At 40.4% G+C, this 20,537-nt stretch overlaps 2 long non-coding RNA genes across 2 annotated transcripts in view; both read left to right on the top strand.

The window, feature by feature from the left end:
• Window positions 1-4,354: 4,354 nt before the first annotated feature.
• Window positions 4,355-5,565, top strand: LOC122997186. Its single transcript, XR_006407171.1, has 3 exons — window positions 4,355-4,401; window positions 4,773-4,825; window positions 4,918-5,565. It is a non-coding gene; the product is annotated as an uncharacterized LOC122997186 (long non-coding RNA).
• An 8,899-nt stretch (window positions 5,566-14,464) lies between these two features.
• The window catches only part of LOC122996544, a 31,408-nt gene continuing 25,335 nt past the window's right edge, over window positions 14,465-20,537 (top strand). Inside the window, exon 1 of the long non-coding RNA XR_006407026.1 lies at window positions 14,465-14,738. This is a non-coding gene — a long non-coding RNA (uncharacterized LOC122996544). The remainder of the gene's footprint in view (window positions 14,739-20,537) is intronic.

Genomic DNA, 20,537 nt, shown 5'->3' with positions numbered 1-20,537 from the left:
TCAATCAACTGATCAAAATGATGATATGCATAACCATTGTCATCACCAGCATTACACACATAATCTAAAGAGGGAAATTAGTCGTTATTTAATGACTGCTGCTTATGATTTGACTAAATCTTTAAAAAAAGAAAGGTCAGAACACACTTAAATAGACAAGGGACATGTACAAAAATATGCTATATTCAATAAAAATAAAAAAAGAAAGTATTGTAAGCATTTTAATAACAACTAACACACAGATTAAGAAATCAATCAATGATAATTTAAATAAAAGGTGGTTTAAGGATAGGTTGAGAAAACTTACATACTGCAGCTTAAAGCTTTTGTCCCCATTTCTTACAGATTCTTCTATTATTCTTCTATTCATCATATATTACCAAATTCATCAAATGTTTAGGTTATTGTTTCTTCTCCTGTTATGTGTTATATTATTTTTTTTAACCTGACAGAGCCATCAGGGCAACATCTGGCTCATGCTTGGATAATATACTTACTACCAGTGCTGGTTAGGAGCCAACTTGCAGCTCTATCTCAGCAGATCTCTCTATTATTTGGTACCTGCCCCCTGTGACACTCTTGAAATAATCTGTGTACATCCCAGTTTACTTTAATGTGTCTCCAGAAATAAGAAAAAAAACAAAAAAAAACACTTTTTATAGGCGTTATCCTTCCACCACCAAAAAGCAACTCACTATTTCTGTGAGTCTTCCTCTTGGCGTCAGTTTGAAGAGATAACGCTGACTGACAGCAGGCCTGGTGGAAAGGTTGCTTTGGAGGCCCATCACTCTGGGAGAAGCCTCTGAGCTCTACGCTGCCTGAAAACCATCAGCGCTACAATAGGGCGAGCATCCTGGGAGGCCTTTCCCTGCTCGCTGATGCTCCCCTCTCTGCTCCCCACACCTCAACTGACAAAAAAAAAAAAAGGGATTTTTCAACACCCACACATACACAAACATACCTGGTAGCTACGGGAGACACAGAGATCACAGGAGGTGAACGGTGTCACAGCTGGAGCTGAAACATCTCTCTTCCGCTCCCTCTTTCTTTTTCCCTCCATCACTCTTGGTGTCATTGCTTACATTTCTCCCACCCCCCCCCCCCCCCCCCCCCCCCGACCTTTTCCTGTGACCTTTTCGCCAGACCTCCTTCTGTAATCCTACCACCTGCTACTCTTTCTCTCTGTCTCCTTCCCTTCAGCTTCCTCTTCTTCCTCTCCCTCTTGCAGCTACACCCCCTGTAGCCCCTTTCTGTCAATTTCTCCCTCCCCTCACCCTCATCCACTTGTCATGCCCAAGTACTCCTGTCACCTTTCCGCCTCCCATCCCCCTCCCCCCCCAACCATCCCTGCTTTCACCCCTCAGGTCCTTTTCTATCAACCTCTCCCCTCCTTCCTATAACCCCTATCTTGTAGCCTTGAAAACCTCTTGCCTGTCACTTCACCTTCCCTCCCATCTCTTATTTTTCAAACCCTTCCCCATCACCACTGCCACCTCCTGTCAATCTACCTCGTTACATGACCCACTTACAGTAAATCCTGCAAAGCTTCCTCCTCTCACCATCTGTAATATTTCCTCTTTCCCCTCCTACTTTTTCAGTAGGAGGGGTAACACACACACACACACACACACACACACACACACACACTGGCACCTGCAGTACGTACAGATGTGCAAGGTTGTGCAGCTATCCTTCTTGGGACATCGCATTGACTTCCATTCATTGTAGACAGCATAACCCTAATCCTAACCCTAACCAGGATCGCAGAAATTATGTTTTGCCTCATAAGGATCGGGCTTTGGTCACCATGAGGACTACTGGTCCCGACAAGGTAGGTGTTTACACTGGAGAAGGTCCCAAAGAAGCTGTCACACATGCATGCACACACACAAACACACAAACACACCTGCCTGTCTGCTTGACCTACATGCACAACTGTGTCCTACCTTTGCACGTGAAAAGCCACTGGCTAAACAGTTGACTCTGGTGTCTGATTCTTCTCGACAAGGTCATGCAATAATGAAACAATGCACGTTTATGGTGCCCCCAGCATACAAAAGCAATTAAAGTTACTGTAAATACATCTTGCATGATGTGACCGACATGAACTCACCCAGCTGATTCCAGCGCATAGACTGTTGCCACAACACCATTGAACCATGTTAACTGGAGAAATAGCAGTCAAATAACAGAAAATCAGACAGGATCAGGATCACACTTCTGGTAATTCTTTGTGGGGTTCCAGCCCCATCTATCCCATGGATGTATAATAAAAGCTGGATAGGGTGCTGCCGCTCAGCCTTGCAGCCAATATTTCCCAGTGGCCACTCGCAGTATTGCAGCAAAAAATCCCCCTGCGGCCCAAAAAGGATTTTGCCCATAGACCACTATTGTAAAACAGACGTCTGTAAAACTGTTGACAGGACCCCTCAAACTGCAAACAACGTCAATTATGACTCTTTCTATCATGAACTTTTGATTCATGGAGGTTTTATATTTCTAAAACTTTCCTCAAGCCGAGAAAAGCGATTTAAAAATCTGTGACGTCATCACAATGTAAAGTCTATGGCCTTTACATACAACTAAAGTGTTTCCCAAATTATGTTGCATTGGCAAACATAATCACTGCCTGGATTTTGTTCACATTTTTCCGAGGGCTACACTTAGCTTCCCGGATCCAGAATAAAGTTCATTCAATTAAGACAACAAAGACCTGACCGGCGAGTTTTTATTTATCCATCAAGGGCCAAGGAACATGTCACTTAGTACAACTTTGTAGCTCATTGATGTCTTTTTAATAGTTGTTGGACAACAACGGAGGTCTGCGGCACAGACAAATGAGATGTACCAAGCTTTAAATACACATACAACACTTATAGGTAGAATCAGTTAATTATTGGTTTGGCTCTGCACATGAGGTTTGTTGACAATAAAAAAAAATATAGAAAATTGCCAGACATATCCTTTAAGTTTACAAACTCAAATAAATAACAAACAAACAAATAATGGGAAGATTGTAGCCAGTGTTAAAAGAAACCAGTGTTGACTGTTGAAAGGAGTGCAAACCACAGTCTCAGGTGTCAAAGTTAGACACTTTGTTCATCCAATCATCCACTGCAACCTCCTCCTTAACGAGGGTTAGTTGTGATGTAACACCATCACACTAGTTGTGCTTTTGCTTTTGTGAGAGGACAGTCATTTCCCACATAACCACAAGAGATCATTTGTAAGGAAACTGTAAAAAAAATACGTCATTTTAAACATTTGAACAAACAACCAAAGCTGTCATTTTTCTCGTGTGGACAGGATCTTATAACGCCAGCTTTTAGCCAAAAATAAAAAATATTACTTTACTTATCCGTTCCAGTGAAAACTAGACAGAAATCTATACAAAACCAGCACCAACATGTGTTATTCATTGTGCCTCCAGTTTGGTTTCAAATTCCCAAGTGTTGCTGTGCACATATTGCAGCCTTTTCATATGAAACTCTGAAAAAGCACCTGGCAAAAAGCACCTAGCTACTCGCCAGCCACTGAGAGCCACTGCAGTCTTTTTCACTGCCAGTCGGCTGTTTGGTTCGAATTTCTCCCCTTTTTTTTCCTTTCAGCCATTTGAAACTTTTCAACTCAATTCAGGCTTTCATTCATGTCATACAGCCCTTTTGTGCTGATGTAGGGAGAGGAAAAAAAGAAATGTATTTGAGCGCTGATTCTCTCCTTTCGCCTTTGCCTTTTGTGCGACAGCGACAACAGAGAAGAGGTAAAGATGGAGAGGAGCTAGAGAGGTCATTCACTGCTTTCTTTCACTCAAGAGGAAGGAAAAGGAGGGATGATTATGAGGCCTGGTGGATCTTTTACTTCATTCATTTAGGTATTCAGACAGCATTACAAAAACTTACAAAAACACCATCTTCCATTTGTAATATCAGGTAATATTAGGCAGATATACTGTATGGACATAAGTATTTTCTGTAGCAACAGCCGTCTTTTGCTCTCGCTCGCTATCAAAGGTCACGGTGTGATCATTTAAGAACAGAGGTTTTTATTTAATACTGAATAATGAAATAATTCAGAGACGTAGTTTTCTATGTTAGTACAGTATGTACTTACTATATTAGTACTAATTACGTACTATGTACTAACTATGTGGACAAGAGTATGAGGACAAGCTGCACGAGGGCGCACAAGGTGAACATGAATCAACGCGGACTGAAACGTGCGCAGAATGCCAGAGGTAGGCTTACAAACGGAGGTTGAACGTCTCCCCTGCTCCTCACTCATTGGCGTCAGACACCGTACTGAATTTTTCATCACCTGACACGTAAAACGTAAGAGGCCGGACTCCAAAAAACAGCAAAACAGAGCCATATCACTGGCTGACTGGGCTGGCGGGGTGTGGAGGTGAGTAAAAAAACACACAATTATGAGTATGAATGTATGATTTTGAGATGATACATAAAACAAATCATATAGTCATGAAAATAACATAACTGACAAAGAAATAAAAAAACATTATTTACCAATACCCTGTATAACGTAGTATGTTAATTGACATAACTATCATTAATTATAATTTGGGTGATCGCCACATAGTACATGCACTTTATGTATGTACTGAAGTTTGTTAACATTTACTTTTTTGCCATTTTTTAAAACTTACATAGACTAAAGATTTAGATCCTCCACCTCAGCAGCTATTCTGTCTCCTTGAAATTACAATGAAGCATAATGAATTTATAACAGCAAATGCATTTTTGTCGACATAATTGCAGGATGTTTTTAATGATTGATCTGCCAGTTTTCAAAATGTTCATAAAGAACTGAGGTAAAATATTCACAGTCAATGTTTTTTCCTATAATATCCCTTGGTAGTGACTAAAGCATAATTCAACTTTTTTTTTTATGGTTATGTTTCAGCGCTCACAGGATTTAGAGTCAGGGAATGATTGTGGTTTGGTTTAATATTGAAAAAGACAAAAGTGACTCAAAACATGAGGCAGGACGTGTTTATAACCAAACCATGTTCTTTCCCTAAGCTTTACCAAAGTGCTTTTGTTGCCTAAACCAAACCACACGCGGGATGTGAACCCCAACAACACGAAGTGTTTACTGCCATGCTAGTGACTCAGCTGGGCTGTAAACCAAACAAAAAAAAACCCCCAAAGTATTGGACAAAGTTGACTTGATGATGCTGCTACATGAAAAGTCAGAGGTTCAGAGTTGTTATAAATCATCCTGAGGGAAGCAGAAATGTCTAAGTTGGATGGTAATTTTAAACCATAAATGCCAACCTCATGGACTGGCTGGAGGAAAAGTCAGGGGAACACCAACGTTATTAGGTTACATGTCTGGGAATTATCTTCTTCTGGGAATATTCTTTTTTTTTTCTTCTTTATTTTGCAGTAGCCTTTCCACCCCTTGTTGTTTTTATTTAATGAAATTCTGTTAATTTTGTCTTGAGTTTTAGCTTCTCATCTTCTTGTTTACTTTAAATCCATGTACAGCTGAGTATATGTATGTAAAAGTGTGTTTTTCTATGTGTAAATGGCATAAAATAAACAAATGTACAAAGTTTTGTGCCAATCCATTAAGTAGATTCATCCTCTTAGGAACATGAATGTCTGAACCAAATTTCATGGTAATCTATCAGATAGCTACTTAGACATTTCACAAAAAACAAAAATTCAGTGACATCTGACAATTTTTTGAGTCATGTTAATTGACAAATATCATAAACTTGTTTCGCCGGCTCTCGTTAGATTCTTGCTCATCACAGGCCACAGACAACAAACATATAGACCCCAAAAACCCCCCCTACCTCACTGTCATTGATAATAAGATGTATACATGACAGGAGGGTTTATGTACTCTTGTAATGTTTTTATATTTAATTGAGTGCGGGGTTGTGAGGCGAGGACATCTAAATCCATTTCTGTCACGGCTGACTGCATCTGTTTGCCTCCTGTTTGTCACGACAACAGACAGAACATATAGAGTGTTTGATGTGTAAAACATATATGTTAAAAAGAAAATATAACCTGAAAGTGGAACAAAGTAACAGTCTAACATGACTGTTTCAAAATTCTCAGCATCATCATAGGAAGGGTTAAAAAGGAAAAACTGAATAAAAGCTCACAGTTCAGGTTCAGATTCTCTGTTTTGACGTGACCTTTTCGGTTTTTTTCACAATAGCTGCATTTTCTTTCTCTTGCAGGGAGCTCAAACAGTTCACAAAGACTAAAAAACAGCGTGAGAAAGAGATTTTTGGGGTGTTTCAGTCGGATTGATTTCCCCCAAGCAAACCTCTTAATAGGTCATCGTTCTCACTCCATAAATCTGATGCTTGTACAGAACCACAAGCGGTCTGTCAAGCCGTAAAAATTATGTGAAAATGAAGGTTAAAGCATTCAGACGTTAAAGAAGGTTATTATGTTTTTTTATATAAAGAGATTTTGGGTACATCTATCACACTTTCCTGGCAAAACTCTCCTGGCATACATGCAGAAAAAAACACCACAGACCACAGAACAGAGCGCTTATCAACCAAAAGGTGATGCAAAACTACAAATAACAACAGCCTCATTTAACTCAATTTAATCTCATGTTTACAGACGACACAGTACACACGCATGCTTTTTCTGAAGCTTTGACATGCATGCAAACAAGTTTAGTGGATGTACGCTGTCAAGACGATCAAAACAAAACAGAATGAAAAATTGATTGGATTCAGTTACTTGGTATGTAAACAAAACCAGAGTGACTGTCGCAGTGTTTAAGGAGAAAACAAAAGTGACAGGCAGTTGAAACTCAAGCTGCGCTGCAATTCCCTTTACTGTATGTGTGACAGCAGCACATTGCATGAATGCTATGGGCTGTAAAACATTGTTTATGTTAATGTGTGTGTCCTACACTGTAAGCATATACGTATATGAAGATATAATCATTTGAAACATATCTGTCCACTTTTAAAATGGAACCAAAGCTGTTTCTTCTTCAAAATCACCTTTGTCACTTTCCATGTGTTTGTATGCAGAGTCATGTTCCTCCTCTGTCTGTCCTGTCTGCTGCTGCTCTCTCTGCCTCAATGACTCTCAGTCTTTCTGGCTATATGTAAACTACCCAGCATATGCCGGACCGTTTGCACGCTCTACCTCTGTCTGTCTATCTGTCTGTCTGTCTGTCTGTGTTCATGCATAAGACTATGCATGTGTGCGCATCCATGTAGACAAACTACTTATGGAGATCCCGCTGCTCCCCTGTCTCTCATTCTCTCTGTTCTCTGTATGCGCACAGGTTTTTCTATTTGAATGCATCTATATACGCATTCATGTACATCCTTCCATCTTTCTTTCTCCCTCCACAGTGTTACAGCTTACCTGAATATCAATGGTGCCCCACAGTAAAAGCCTTGTACTATATCTCCAAAATGTCAGCTTGTCAGGAAATATAAAATACTGCCTTTGTTTCAGTGTAACCCCAGTGCATTTTTGAGTTTATCAAATTACATTTTTAAGTAGTTTAAAAGCAGGATGGTGCCAGAATTAGATAAGAAAATTGAAAGGGATTGCTCAACGAGACAAACCTACACAGAATTTACCCCAATTTGGCACTTTTTGGGATCTTTTTAGTCTCTTTTAGCTCATTGTTTTGGGTTTGTTGTACATTTACTGTGTGGTTCAGTCTCACTGCTCTTATCAACCTGTTTCCAGAAGCAGCAGGCAGCTGCTTTCAGTAAAAAATTCCAAACATCTCTGATGTGAAAGTGGAATATCTAGCAGGTCAGGAGTCAGACATTTTTCTCAGGAGCTGGTGGAGACCAAAATCGAGCTAAAAGGAGAGCGAATATGGCATGTGCACTCTTCATGTGGACAAAAACTAACAAAAATTCCAAATAATTGCAAATGTTGTGCCATGTCTGTATAATGTGTAAACAGGCAAGAGGTTTCTGACAGTTAGCCAGAAAAGCTATGAGTTGATAATGTTGCAGTTAAGTGTCTGACAGGTTTAATGGTGTTCCTCTGCCCCCTAGTGGCAAAAATCAAAATAAAAAATTTTGTTATATAGATTTTGCATGATAACGATAAAAACTTGTGTCCATCTGTACAGTAAATTGAAAATATTTTGTAACTTATCTCACTCTCTATTGATCTTTCGCTTTCCCTCCGTTACATACTGTTGTTACTTGCATTTGTGTGTATTTATATAAAACTTTTTTAAAAGCTCTTTCTCTCCTCCTCTCGATGTGTTTGTGTGTATTTATTGAAAAGTGACTTACATTTTTTTTTTTAAAAAGCTGTTTCTCTTCCTCTCCATTTGTTAATAGCGTTCTCTCCCCCTTTCTTTCAGCACGCTGCAGCAGGCTTTTGCTTTTGTGTGCATTGATGTATATATTTCACTACTTTTAAAGGTTCCATATCTGTGCCCATCCCTCCCTCCATCTTCCCTTCCTCCCTCCTCTGCTCTCAGGTGTGTTATTTATGAGTCAGCCTGCTGGCCTGTGAATGTCTTTCTCTCCATTTTATGCTCAACTCCTTCAGAACTCATTAGACTGTGAAGGGCAATCTACCCAATGCTGAAAGAGAGCGAAAGCACCAATTTTTTTCTCTTCTTTTTCTGCTGCCTTACAGCCATTACACACGGACGTCTGTTTTTTTGAAGGTGTGTCGCTTTCAGCAGAGGCGGGAAATGGTAGCTGGGACAAAATTGTTCTGGATAACATGGCTGAGCGTTATAAGGAACAACAGTGACAAGAAAAATACTGTTGGGAGTGGAGTTGCTGCTAAGCTAGCTGTCTGAATTGTCTCAGGCGTTGTGTTGACCTCTCTGTCTCTGCTTTTTTAAATTAAAGGTCAATCTCAGTGTGGTAATGAACAGAAGAAAGCTTTTTTAATATGTATTCATTAATTTACTTCACCTGATTCTTATTCAAGTTCACACATGACTTTACTTTGCAAATTATGTATTGTATATTCATATATTAGTATAAATTCAGGGTCTCAAACAACAAAAGCTCAGATTAGCAGTCAGATTAAACTCTGTGTCCCAGGTCAGCCTTTCTTTTAGGTTTAGAAAGAGACATTTTGTTGTCTAGTGAGCTGTTGGTTGCTGTTGGTTAAAGCTAAATATAGACAAGTTAGTAGCAGGGTTTTTGCAGCCTTGCTAAAAATAAATGATTACTCTATAATTACTGAAATGAAATAAAAAATATTTTATGGGCCAGATCTGACAAACAATTCTAAAGATGTGGGGGGTCTTATGAAAATGTTTCACAGGCCAAGTCTGGCCCCAAGTCCCCTGCTTTACTTACATATATAATTATTTACAGTACATTCAGTCACACAGTCCCAACTGCAGCTCATCTGTTAAAAACTGAAAGTTGCAAAGAAATTAAATTATTTCAAGACAATGTGACTTAATAATTCATATTTTAAGTACCGAAACAGTTTAACTATAGTAAAAAAAAAAAAAAAAACTACAGTTGCTATTTATTCTGCTACACTTTGTCTGTTTTGTGACATTTACCTACTGAGTATGGCACAGTAAATGCCATGGAAAACATGTTTTTTTTTCTCTGCGCTGTAGGTGGAGCACATTTAGCTTTCAGTCTCTCTGATTTACTTACTGTTTGCTAACCCATTAGCCACATCAAACAACCTGTGTTAAACATGTTTCTGAGTCTTTGGAGCAATAAATTCCAAAGCTAAACACATTGTGTGATGTCAGAGGTTGCTAACGTGAAGTGTGTTTCATTATTGAACAGAAACATACTGTCTTGGTTTTATTCCAACATCCTGCTGAGCTAAAACTCAATACCTTGATTTGATGTGTTCAGGTGAGTGGACACAGTGTTCCTGAACCACACACACACGCACACACACACATATTCACACACACAAACAAAACACTCATACATGATTACACACGTGATTACAAAAACATACACAAAGGTTTATACACATACAAATAGATAAATATGGCAGCATCTCATACTGTGAGTGAGGCTTTTCTTTACACCTGTTATTAAATGTTAAGTGTGTGTGTGTGTGTGTGTGTGTGTGTGTGTGTGTGTGTGTGTGTGTTTTCACCGTATTGAGACAAAGGTCAACTTGTAAGGTGAGAGTGAATCTGGAGAGAGGCTGACAGAGAGAAAAACATGGGGCAGCTTTCCTTGTGGCTCACGCCACAAAGCATCTTGGGATTGGATCTGACCCATGACCACGGTCACCCGCCACCTTCTCTCTTGCCAAGCTTTTGCTCCCTCAACGGTACACCAAAGCAGAAGAGCTGTACACATTCTGTACACTCACATGTAGGCTTTCGGTACTGATGGTTTGTGTCAACATTCTCAGTCTTTAAACACGAATACAAGTATTAATGTGTTAATGATTCTATGCTTTATTTTATAACAGGAAAAGTATCAAAAACATAGTTTAGACTATTGTGTGACATGTCAAGTTTGCTCCTAATCTCTGCTGGCTCAGGCTGACTGGACTCTCTCAGTCCTTCCATAAACTAGTCTGCATATGTGGATGGTGCAGATAAAAACAGTCTCGTCTGCACCAGTCACCTGGGTGAAGAGCGAGACCTGGGAGAGTGGAGGTGTGGGGCTGTAGCCAGTCGGCTTAGGGCGCCGTTGGTAGAGGACAGAAGGTATGAAGGTTCCAGGAGTGCTTTAGAGATTTATTTATACAGGAAACAAAACCTGGGATAGTGTGGTGGAGACAGTACGTGCCAGGTTGTCTAAATGGAAATGATTGTTACCCAAGCTGTTGTTCTGGTTGTTTATAACTCGGCACAGGCCGGCTGTCCTCCTTCCACCAAGGGGCCTATAGATGAGCGGTTGCAGAAGGCTCTTGTCAACTTATTCTGGTCAGGGTGGTATTGGACCTGTGCAGGTGATGTTTACCTGCCTACGGCTGCAGTTGGACGACGTCCACAGCATCTGACTGCATGGCATTCAGGCTCTGTCATGGCTGGCATTCTAGCTGTCGTGTGCATGTCCACCGTGTCTTAGTTCACTGAATATTTCTGTTTACGTTGCGATCGCCACAATAGATTTCCACTGTGAGTTGTCTCTGGGTATTATAAACTGCTGTGCATCTGTTTGGCATCTGATAAACCATAAAACTTACATATGTTTTTACTGGACCTTTTGGATAGTGCTTCATGTCTCACTGGCACATAGACTTGGTCTGAGTGCCCATTATAGCTGGTGCCAGATCTGTATCAAAGTGTTCAATCTGTGCTCTCTGGTAAGGATTAAGGAGTCGAGGTGGGTTGAGGTTTTTGGCCCAGATTTTACCCTGACAGGGTTGGCTGGTGTTCCATGTACAAGCAGGTAGCTGAACACTAGTGGAAGATCTTACATGGGACGAAAGCCACAAACAGACACATATCTCAGTCCTTTTTCATTTTCGTTAGTTGTTTTGGGTTATTAAGGTTGTAGTTTTAGGATTTGTAGAAGTTTTTTTTCTTTTGAGTTATTTGTTTTTGGATCGAAATCATGGTCTTTAAAATGTTTATACACGGATTAACTTTGTATCAGGGCTGGCTAAACAGGCCATCTGGATATCCAGGAACAATAAAGTATGGTGTGGGTCGTGTGGACCCTGAGCAGATGACTGAGGGCCTGGTGGCATCTCGCCTCAGGGTGAAGCATGTCCATTATCAGGCAGTGGATAGACTGAGGTTCTTCAGGCTCATATATTTGCTGGGACAGTGTGTTAATAGTTGTGCCAGTGGTTAAAGTTTCTATTGATTCTTCACATGCAAAATTTAGAAAGCGTCTCTGTTCGTATGGCATATCCCTCATAGTTAAATAAAGGTCATTTTAAAATTAAATTCTCCTCTCTTCTATCTTCATCTCTCCTGACATCTCTTCCCCTCATCTCTTTTTACCCTCCTCTCAATCCCTCTATGGTTTCCTCATTTCATTGTCTTCCACTCCTCCACCTCCTCCCTTCTGCTGACTTTCTCCCCGCTTCTCCTCCTTCTCTTCCTCTGCTCTTGTTTACTTTCCTCTCTTCTCCCCCTCTCTCTCTCCTGCGATCTTGCTACCTTGTTTATATATTTTTTCCCCCTCTTATCTCCTGTCAGGCAGGAAAACAGCCATTTGGGGTCCTGCCGACACCAATTTCCACCACCAGAGCGACACACACAAACACACACACACACCAATTTCCCCTGCCATATAGCCAGACACCCTGCTCTGCCTAATATAGCTCTCAACACAATCTCACATCATCTTCTCATCCCTCCCTCTCTCTCTCTATCATCTGCAGATCCCAGCCGGCTTCTTCCTCCTCTTTACGCTCGTCTCGCTACCTTCCTTCCTCCCTTTCCTCCCTCCTCGACTGTTTTCTTTTCCTTTTTTCTCCTCCGTCTTTCCCTCCTGTTTTTAGTGCCTACACCCCATCACTTCCAACCCTCCCCTCCCCTCCCTCGCCTCCACCATCTATCTATCCATCTGCGGTAATGAGAAAGCAGGGACTGCTCAGCTGGCCTGTTTGTGTGTGTGTATGTGTGTTTATAAGACCATGGGGATTGCATTTCAGATGGGTTCATTTGCCTTGGCACGGCTCTGCTCTGGTTCTTGTCACTCTGTGTGTGTGTGTGTGTGTGTGTGTGTGTGTGTGTGTGTGTGTGTGCGGTCTCCCATCTCCTAGGTGATCTCTAATGTCACACACACTCACAGCTTTCCTTCTCTCATCCAATCAATCTCTGTCAGCACGTGTGTGTGTGTGTTCATACGTACGTGTGCAGTTTGCACTTCCTTTAGCCGTTTGTGACAGATATCTAACACAATTTATTGTGTGCACGAGTCAGTCTAAGTAGGGGACACAAAGCGTATGTGTGTGGCTGTTTAGGATGCCAGCGGCAGCAGTCATCCTATGTTCTGCTTGAGACCTGCCAGCAGATCTCTAATGAATCAGAGATCAGTGTGTGTGTGTGTGTGTGTGTGTTCGAGTGGCTGTGATTACGTCTGTCAGTTTGAGTGTGTCAGTTTTGTGTGTGTGTGTTTGAGTATTTCAGTAGCAAAGGACAAGTTGTGTTTAATGCCAGCAGTCTTTAACTTTTCCTCACTAACTCAGCTGACAGCCAGCAGCTGAAGGCCTGCTGTGTTTGTGTGTGTGTGCGCCAGTAGAAACAATCCTCTCTGTTGTTGGGTATTAATAGCAACTAGGCTTGCTTAAATTGGTCATATGTGACACAAGTAAGTAATGGAAGCAGTGTGTTTATGTGAATACACAGTGAATACATACGTATACATACAAAGGGACAGAGGAGAATGCTGTAGGAGGTGTTTGGAAGTTTCTTTGGAAGTTTTGATACTTTTTCCAGCACAAACCTGATGCCCATTTAAAGCGATTTGTGACCACTGCTTACATGCAGACTGCAAACGTATGGAATTTGTTAAAGAGGACATATCATGCTTTTTGTGATATTGTGTTTGGTTTTTATACTGTTATTATATCAGATGTCTATGTCTATGTTAACCATGGTCAAAGTTTCAAAACAGTAAAAATGCTGCCTTCAAGTCAAAAGTCAAGGCTTCAGCCTGCTCTGAAAGCTATGTTTGCAATGTTACCTCTCCTTCGTCCTCATTATGTCAGATTGTTCGTGCAGGCCCACAAACAGCCGTCCGTTCCCTAGCGTTTGTTGCTAAGGTTGTTCATGTTGTCCACTTGCATGTTTCGGATTGAATTCGGTCTCAAACATGTACTGATGTATTTCAGAAGTTTATATTTCAAGTAAAGAATGAGAACAAGAAGTAAAATCCTACTACTGCTGTTAGTTTACGTAGCCTCTGTAGAGGGCGGCCTTAAAGAGACAGGAGCTAAACAGGAGACTGTTTCAGATAGCACCTGAACTGAGGGGCTGCATAAAGTGTCAGTACAAATTAAATAAGGAGTTTTTTGAACTGCAAATCATGCATATGTCGAAGATATTCCAATAAAGCCCCAGAATGAAAACATAGACCTGGAAATGTCTATGATTCGTCCCCTTTAAATGTGTCAAAATTAATGCAAGAAAATATTTTGGTGAAACTGGCCCCTGGAGTCGCCTTTCTAATAAAGTTCATTGTAATTGTAATGAGTCAAAGTTGACTACAAGAATGCTCTTCAGATGCATTTTTCATGGAGTTTCCTTCAGTATGGTTTGTGTTCAGCACCCAGTCTCATAACCCTGACAACAACATGCTATTTCCACACCGTGTGCAGCAGTGGTGTAGCATTACACTGGAGTACAGTGATTAGATCACAGCTCAGTGTGGTCAGGTGTTCTCTTTTGTACTTGTGATCACACAAAGGTGTGATCATAGGTGCGGTTAGAGGTCAAAATGTTGTACATCACTGCAGCAAGAGGAGAAGTTAAACCACCAGAGCTCAGGAAAAAAAAAACAGATTTTCATCCACCCACGCAAAAACACAGATTGTGGCAGACTCTGGCCTGCTCGTTAAGAGTAATTTATCGCTCATTGTCATGTTCAAGGACACTTTGACATGTCGTTTATTTTTTAATTAGAGAAATTATGACATATAGTGAAAACAAATTTCTTTTTATGGGGACTGTAACGTTCAGGTGACAGGTCAGCAGCAACTTGGAACGACAGGAGTCTCGTTTCACTCACTCTGTCTCACTCAAGGACACTTTTGAGTGACAAACAGGTTCAAGCCTACGAGCCTATTTGGTTATGACATCGTCACTGGGAAAACTTTTCAGCCACTTCATCTCAGGTAAGACAGGATATCAGACAAAACTTTATTATCTGCTACTGTGCATGAGAAACCTCACAGTTTGAAATGTTGAGTAATCTTCACTGACCCTCAAAAGTTTCACAAACGTGAGTTTTATCAAGTGGAGACAACACAGGTAAACACATGAATAACAGTTTTCTTCTAAGGTTGGTGTTTTTATATACATGACAATCATTCAGAAAACAATTATAAACAAAGGTAGTTTCATTAGTATAGAAAATATAGTTTTACTTGTAAATTTGGCAACGAATTTTGACGTTATTTATGCACATTTTAGAAAATAGAAACATTTCAATTTACATTTCAGTTAGATGAATGCTAATAAGAGATGCTTTCAACCTTCATACTAGACTACCACAATGTCTACTTCACCCTGGTGTTTACATAAACTCATCGACCCTCCACACAAACTGAAACCTTTCTGTGTTCGTAAATTCACCAGTTTTCAAGAGAGATTTCAACTGCAGTAAGAGCAAACATATTGTAAATAACATTGAATCAAACTGCTTGTGTAACATGTTTGTCTCAGACATAAATCAACCCTCAATTGTGAATGAAGGTTGTGCTGAAACACTCCCACTGGACACTGTTTCATATAACTAGAGTGGGAGTTCAGGGAGGTTACACTCATGAGGCTGCAGAGAAGATGGGACATGTGATACTAATGTGACTTTGACAGAGATGGTGAATGACACGTTTGTAGGGCACAAAAGGTGAAAAGAGACGACAGGAGATGATCAACTTTCCCACAAGGAGAGAATGTAGGTTTGGAGAGCTTCGTACAAAAGTCTCTCCTATCCATAGTAGGGAAGGTGTTTGGTTAGTTCTTACCATCTGGATGCAACATGGAGCAAAATTTAGTGGTGGCACAAGTGCATATATTGTCATTGGAAAATCCCTATTGCAGAAAGTCAATATGGGAAACCCAGTTCAGTGAAGGTTTATATTATCCAGCGCCAATGTATTTTTAATTCTCATTTTCTACAATATAGAAAATGTGTTTGGCAACAATGATATTTTTAAATTAATGTACTAAAGGTTTGGGAAAGATTGCAGTTAACTCAAGCCACTTCTTGCACTGGCACTGAATATTGGCATTGGACATAAATCATGAGGTGCAGAATGGTTCAGTGGACATACTGGGCATACTGGGCTGGAGCAGACACAAATGAAGGCAAACAAATGCAGATGCGCTCTATAGAGAGCACAAACTGAGCCAAAGACAAACCTCTTCGAGATGAAAAATGTTTCAAAAAATATCTTTCGGTGCAGTGTACGCAAACTGACAGCTAACTTACATACTGGGCTATTGGTTCATAGCAGTATCCTCACTAAAGATTAACACATTTCTATTTATTCATTTGTGCGACGCAAGGTACAAATCAGGTATATTCCGAGCTACAGTAGAACAAGGAGGAGTCTTCAGGAAATAAGTGAATAAGTGCCTCAACTGACTTCATGTTTGTAGGTGAGTGAACTAACAAATTTTTGAGAAAGCGCTAGTAAAGGATGGGGAGACAGAGAGAAAGAGCATATTAGATGAGTGAGTTCAGAAAGGGATTCTGCTGACTGAATACATACAAACATTCCTTGACAGCTAACAGCTCCCACTTGTGGAGAATCTGCAGCCTGCTAAATGGGAGTTTGTGAATTTGTGTTTCATAAAGTTGCTCAACCGACTGCAAAAAAAACTCTCCAGTGCTCAAATTTTCACACTACATAAAATAAAAACGTTTTTTTTTTTTTTATTTTGTATTGCATTTGAAGTGTTCAGACTCTACACGGCTCACAAACCTCAGTCTCATCCTGAAGTTGAGCCACAAACAGCCACAGCTTTCTCCCTGCCTCATCATGTCTTAAAGCCCTGCATTTCGAATGAAATATTGACCTGATTCATGTCATTGTTAAAGAAACGCTCTACTTCATGGTGAGATGGAGAGCAGCTGCTATATGCCTCTGACGTCAAGGTGAGCGTGACAGAAATCGACAATGTGTGGGGGGGGGGGCACAGAAATACGCCATACATCACTTGCATAAAGTGAAATACAACAAATGCAAAATACTCACATGGGGTGTCAAAATGAGCATTTTAAGTTTGCTCTGTGGATAGTGACAGACTTTCTCAGGTTGAAAACGTGGAATGTTTTATTCACCTACCTTCCCTCCTTGTAGATCACCTTTTCCTGATAAAAATGAGTAGAAGAAAGAGAATTGCTAATGTAATTTACCAGGCTTTGGAGTGTCATTTCTATGCCAGACACACTGTGTGCCCTATGACACACACACACACACACACACACACACACACACACACACACACACACACACGATAATGTGAGTCATTCTCTGATGGGCAGAGTGAGACACCGGCCAGTATAAGACTCTTGGAGAAATAAACCCTGCTAGCAGAAGAAAGGTAGAATCTAACTAGACAAAACAAACACCAGTTCAGGCTTTTGTCTGTTTTCACTGCTCAGTGTCAACTATAATTGACCTCTCTCTCTGATAAGAGACACAAAAATAGAAGAATGGAGAGAAAAAAGCAGGAAACAAAGAAAGAAAGAAACCCAATTTCTTTGAGAACCCCAAAAAGAAAACAAAGGTTAGTTTTCTCCACTCCTGTGCAAATCACAGTTGGAAATCGGGTTTAATATATATATATAGCCACCCCTGGCAAATCAATACACTCCCACGGATGGATTAATGGAAAGCCAAAGCTGAGAGTTAATTCAGTGCACAGGGATAATTGAAATATGAATACACAGTATTTCAAAACACGGAACTAAATCACACTGCAGTTAATTTGGAGCCAAACACATTTTAGTTAGTTTTATAATATGTATTAAAATAAAAAGACATACAATGAATTTTACTTTCACATTTACAGTTGCAGCTGTTGAGTCTTGTCAAAGGAAAATTTCTGCTACTTTGTGACAGACAATAACGTTATCTTATCTTAGCTTACCTTATCTAACCAAATCACATGACCTGTAGTGCACGGTAGAGCAGCTTCAAAGGATGCAGCCTTTGCAGGTGTGTCCTTTCATTGGACTGAAAGCCGGTGGGATGAACCTGCATTTTCTCCTCACATAAGGTGATCTTTAGAGGATTCAGCATCATCCCACAGCTGCCACCTTCAAACAGTTGAGTTTATACAAGGCTTTCATTAATTGCATTTTACAGTGACTTTTTTATTCATCCAGTTGATGTGATGTGTTTACCAGTAAGTGATAACACTGAACAACTGACCAGAACGCAGTAGATTTTGAGATACAGAGAGCTGTGAAGGATGTACCAGCTGTGAGGTCAAAGGCTAAGAAAACGGCAACAAAGACAACTGATCTATCCCAATAACCACAGTTGTGGTCTTGCGCTTTTAAGTACACATTCACACACCTCCAGGTAGTATGTCTGAAATACAAGAAAGAAATATATAGAAATATAATATAACACACTCTACACTTAACTCATACTTAATGGACTCTTCTGCTAATGCTGATTGGAAGTGATATTAAGGGCCAGTTGTATCCGACAACTTTTGTCTCAGTATCGTGCAACACCAGTCCAGTTGGTGGTGGTGGTGCACCAAATGGCTGGTTTTAGGACCGGCAATAATCAACAGACAAGAAGAAGTGGAAGTTGTATTTAGTGTGAATAGTATTATTAATATTAAAACTCTTGCAGTCTTAACAGGTACTTGGACATTGTGGGAGTAATTGGAAATAGGTCACACAAGTAGGGGTGTGCCCAAATACAAATACATTATTCAGCAAAGCACAAATAGTGGGTTTTTTTATGAATAGTTGTTTCATACAAATATTTCAAAAATTATTTGTTTTCAGGAGGAAAAATAAACCATGTCAAATACCAGAGTGCAGGTCGGTTACATCGCTATCTCAGTGTCTCTCCTCTGCTCTGCTGTGACGTCTATCAGTAGGTCTCAGGGAAGGGAGTCACATCCACCTGCTACATGACGCATTTCCTAATTTGGACATCACTCCCAGAGTTTGGAGTGTTCCCCAGAGATAAAGCTGAGCTACTGACACACACTTCATGAACACTTATTGTAACACTTTAATTTTCTAGAATTAAAAGCGTAATAAAAACAAAAACAGGATTTTAAAGCTTATTTCCACTTTCATTTGAATACAAATACAAATAATTTTGCTGCCTCAACAAATACATATACAAATACAAATGCTGGGTTCTCTGCACATCCCTACACACAAGTAGCCCCTTGACTACTTGTAAATACAGCAAGTGTGGGTATTGGGACTGACCCATAATATGTGTATATACAGTATGCTTGATGAGGGAATGAGGTACAGGTGTGTCAGTAGGTTCAGGTGATGGCTGAGGCAAGACCACAATCAGGACAATTGATAGACAGATGGGAAAGAGCAGCTTTGAAAGCACAAGAGAGGTTATTGATGAACAGCGAAAACAGACAAGGCCGAGTAATTGCAGGGAAGTCAAATTGCAACCGTGACAGACGAAGCCTCAGGAAAAGATTTTTAGCTTTGCAAATATCAACATGCAATTAACGTGTTGTTTTTTTGACAAGAAATATATTTGGAAAATGATTTTTGAAGCAAATCAGAGATGATTCATATTCCTTAACCTCACTTACATGATAATATTTGTTAAAGGTTTTCCAAATTAATATTCAGTCAGTGAGTCTGTGCCTGGACATACTAACGAGCCCTGTCAAGATATTTCACATTTGTATGTGATACAGCAGGTTTCCTACTTGGTATTGACATGCCAGTTTGGATGTGAATTTATGAACTCCCACCAATGCACAAATAGCCTCATGGTGAATTGTATTACAGTTTGCAATTTCATGAAAACCCCCCAGACACCTGCAGAATAAGCTGAGCAGGACAAACATGACTGTGTATATATGTGCTAATCAAAGCCTGCACAAGGTTTCTCCTGTCTGATACAATTCCCAATGTTCTACCAGCTGAATCTGTGAGCGCTCATAGCATATATACACAAGTCAGATTTTCATTCTATATCAAATCCGGGTGTTACCTGGTGATGTGACAGCAGTGTTGTACCAATGAGATGAGGTTTCTGGGAGACAGCTGAGGATAGCGATGATGCTCGGCTACATCATCTTTCATTAAAGCTGCAAGTGAGCGCTAATTGTTGCCTCATTCTCTTTGAAAGTAAAGTCAACATTTTAGCTTGCATCACTTCCTTCTTCCATGCAGACTCAGTGTGGGCAATCATGTCGCCAAGTGAAAGTGCGAGCGGCTAGTATGTCTGTAAAATGTGTGTGCAGCAGTCTATCAAACAAGACCCATAGTACTCATTACGTCTACAGAGTATTAGGGAAAGCACAGAGAGGTCTGAGAGAAGCAGAGTGAATGAGAGCGGCTGGCTTGTGATCAAAGTCTGACAATACTATACTACAGGGAGATTACCATCACTGAGATAGGTGGGGGTAGACTGGGAGGGTTTGAGAAGAGAGGGTGAGAGAGATAAATTGAATCAATGTGAGAGAAATAGAAGGAGAGGAACAGAGTGGAGAAAGACTAAAAGAGAGGAGGAGGAGGGAGGAAAAAAAAAAGAAAGAGGTAGTTAAGAGAAGGGGAGAGGGGCAGGCTTTTGATCATGTGTAACAATACCCGGCTGTGTAGGGTGGTATATCGTTGCATCAGCTTTGCTTCATAAAGAAGTGACTGAAAGATCAACTGCCGAGGGGCGTGACAAAGCGTCGGTATTTGACGACCTGGGAATGAGAACGAGTTGGAAAGATATAAGCTCAAT

This window comes from Thunnus albacares, chromosome 14 (assembly GCF_914725855.1).
Source record: "Thunnus albacares chromosome 14, fThuAlb1.1, whole genome shotgun sequence".
Taxonomy (NCBI): domain Eukaryota; kingdom Metazoa; phylum Chordata; class Actinopteri; order Scombriformes; family Scombridae; genus Thunnus; species Thunnus albacares.
Note: the sequence above shows the minus strand (reverse complement) of the source record. Positions and strands in the feature narration are given on the sequence as shown.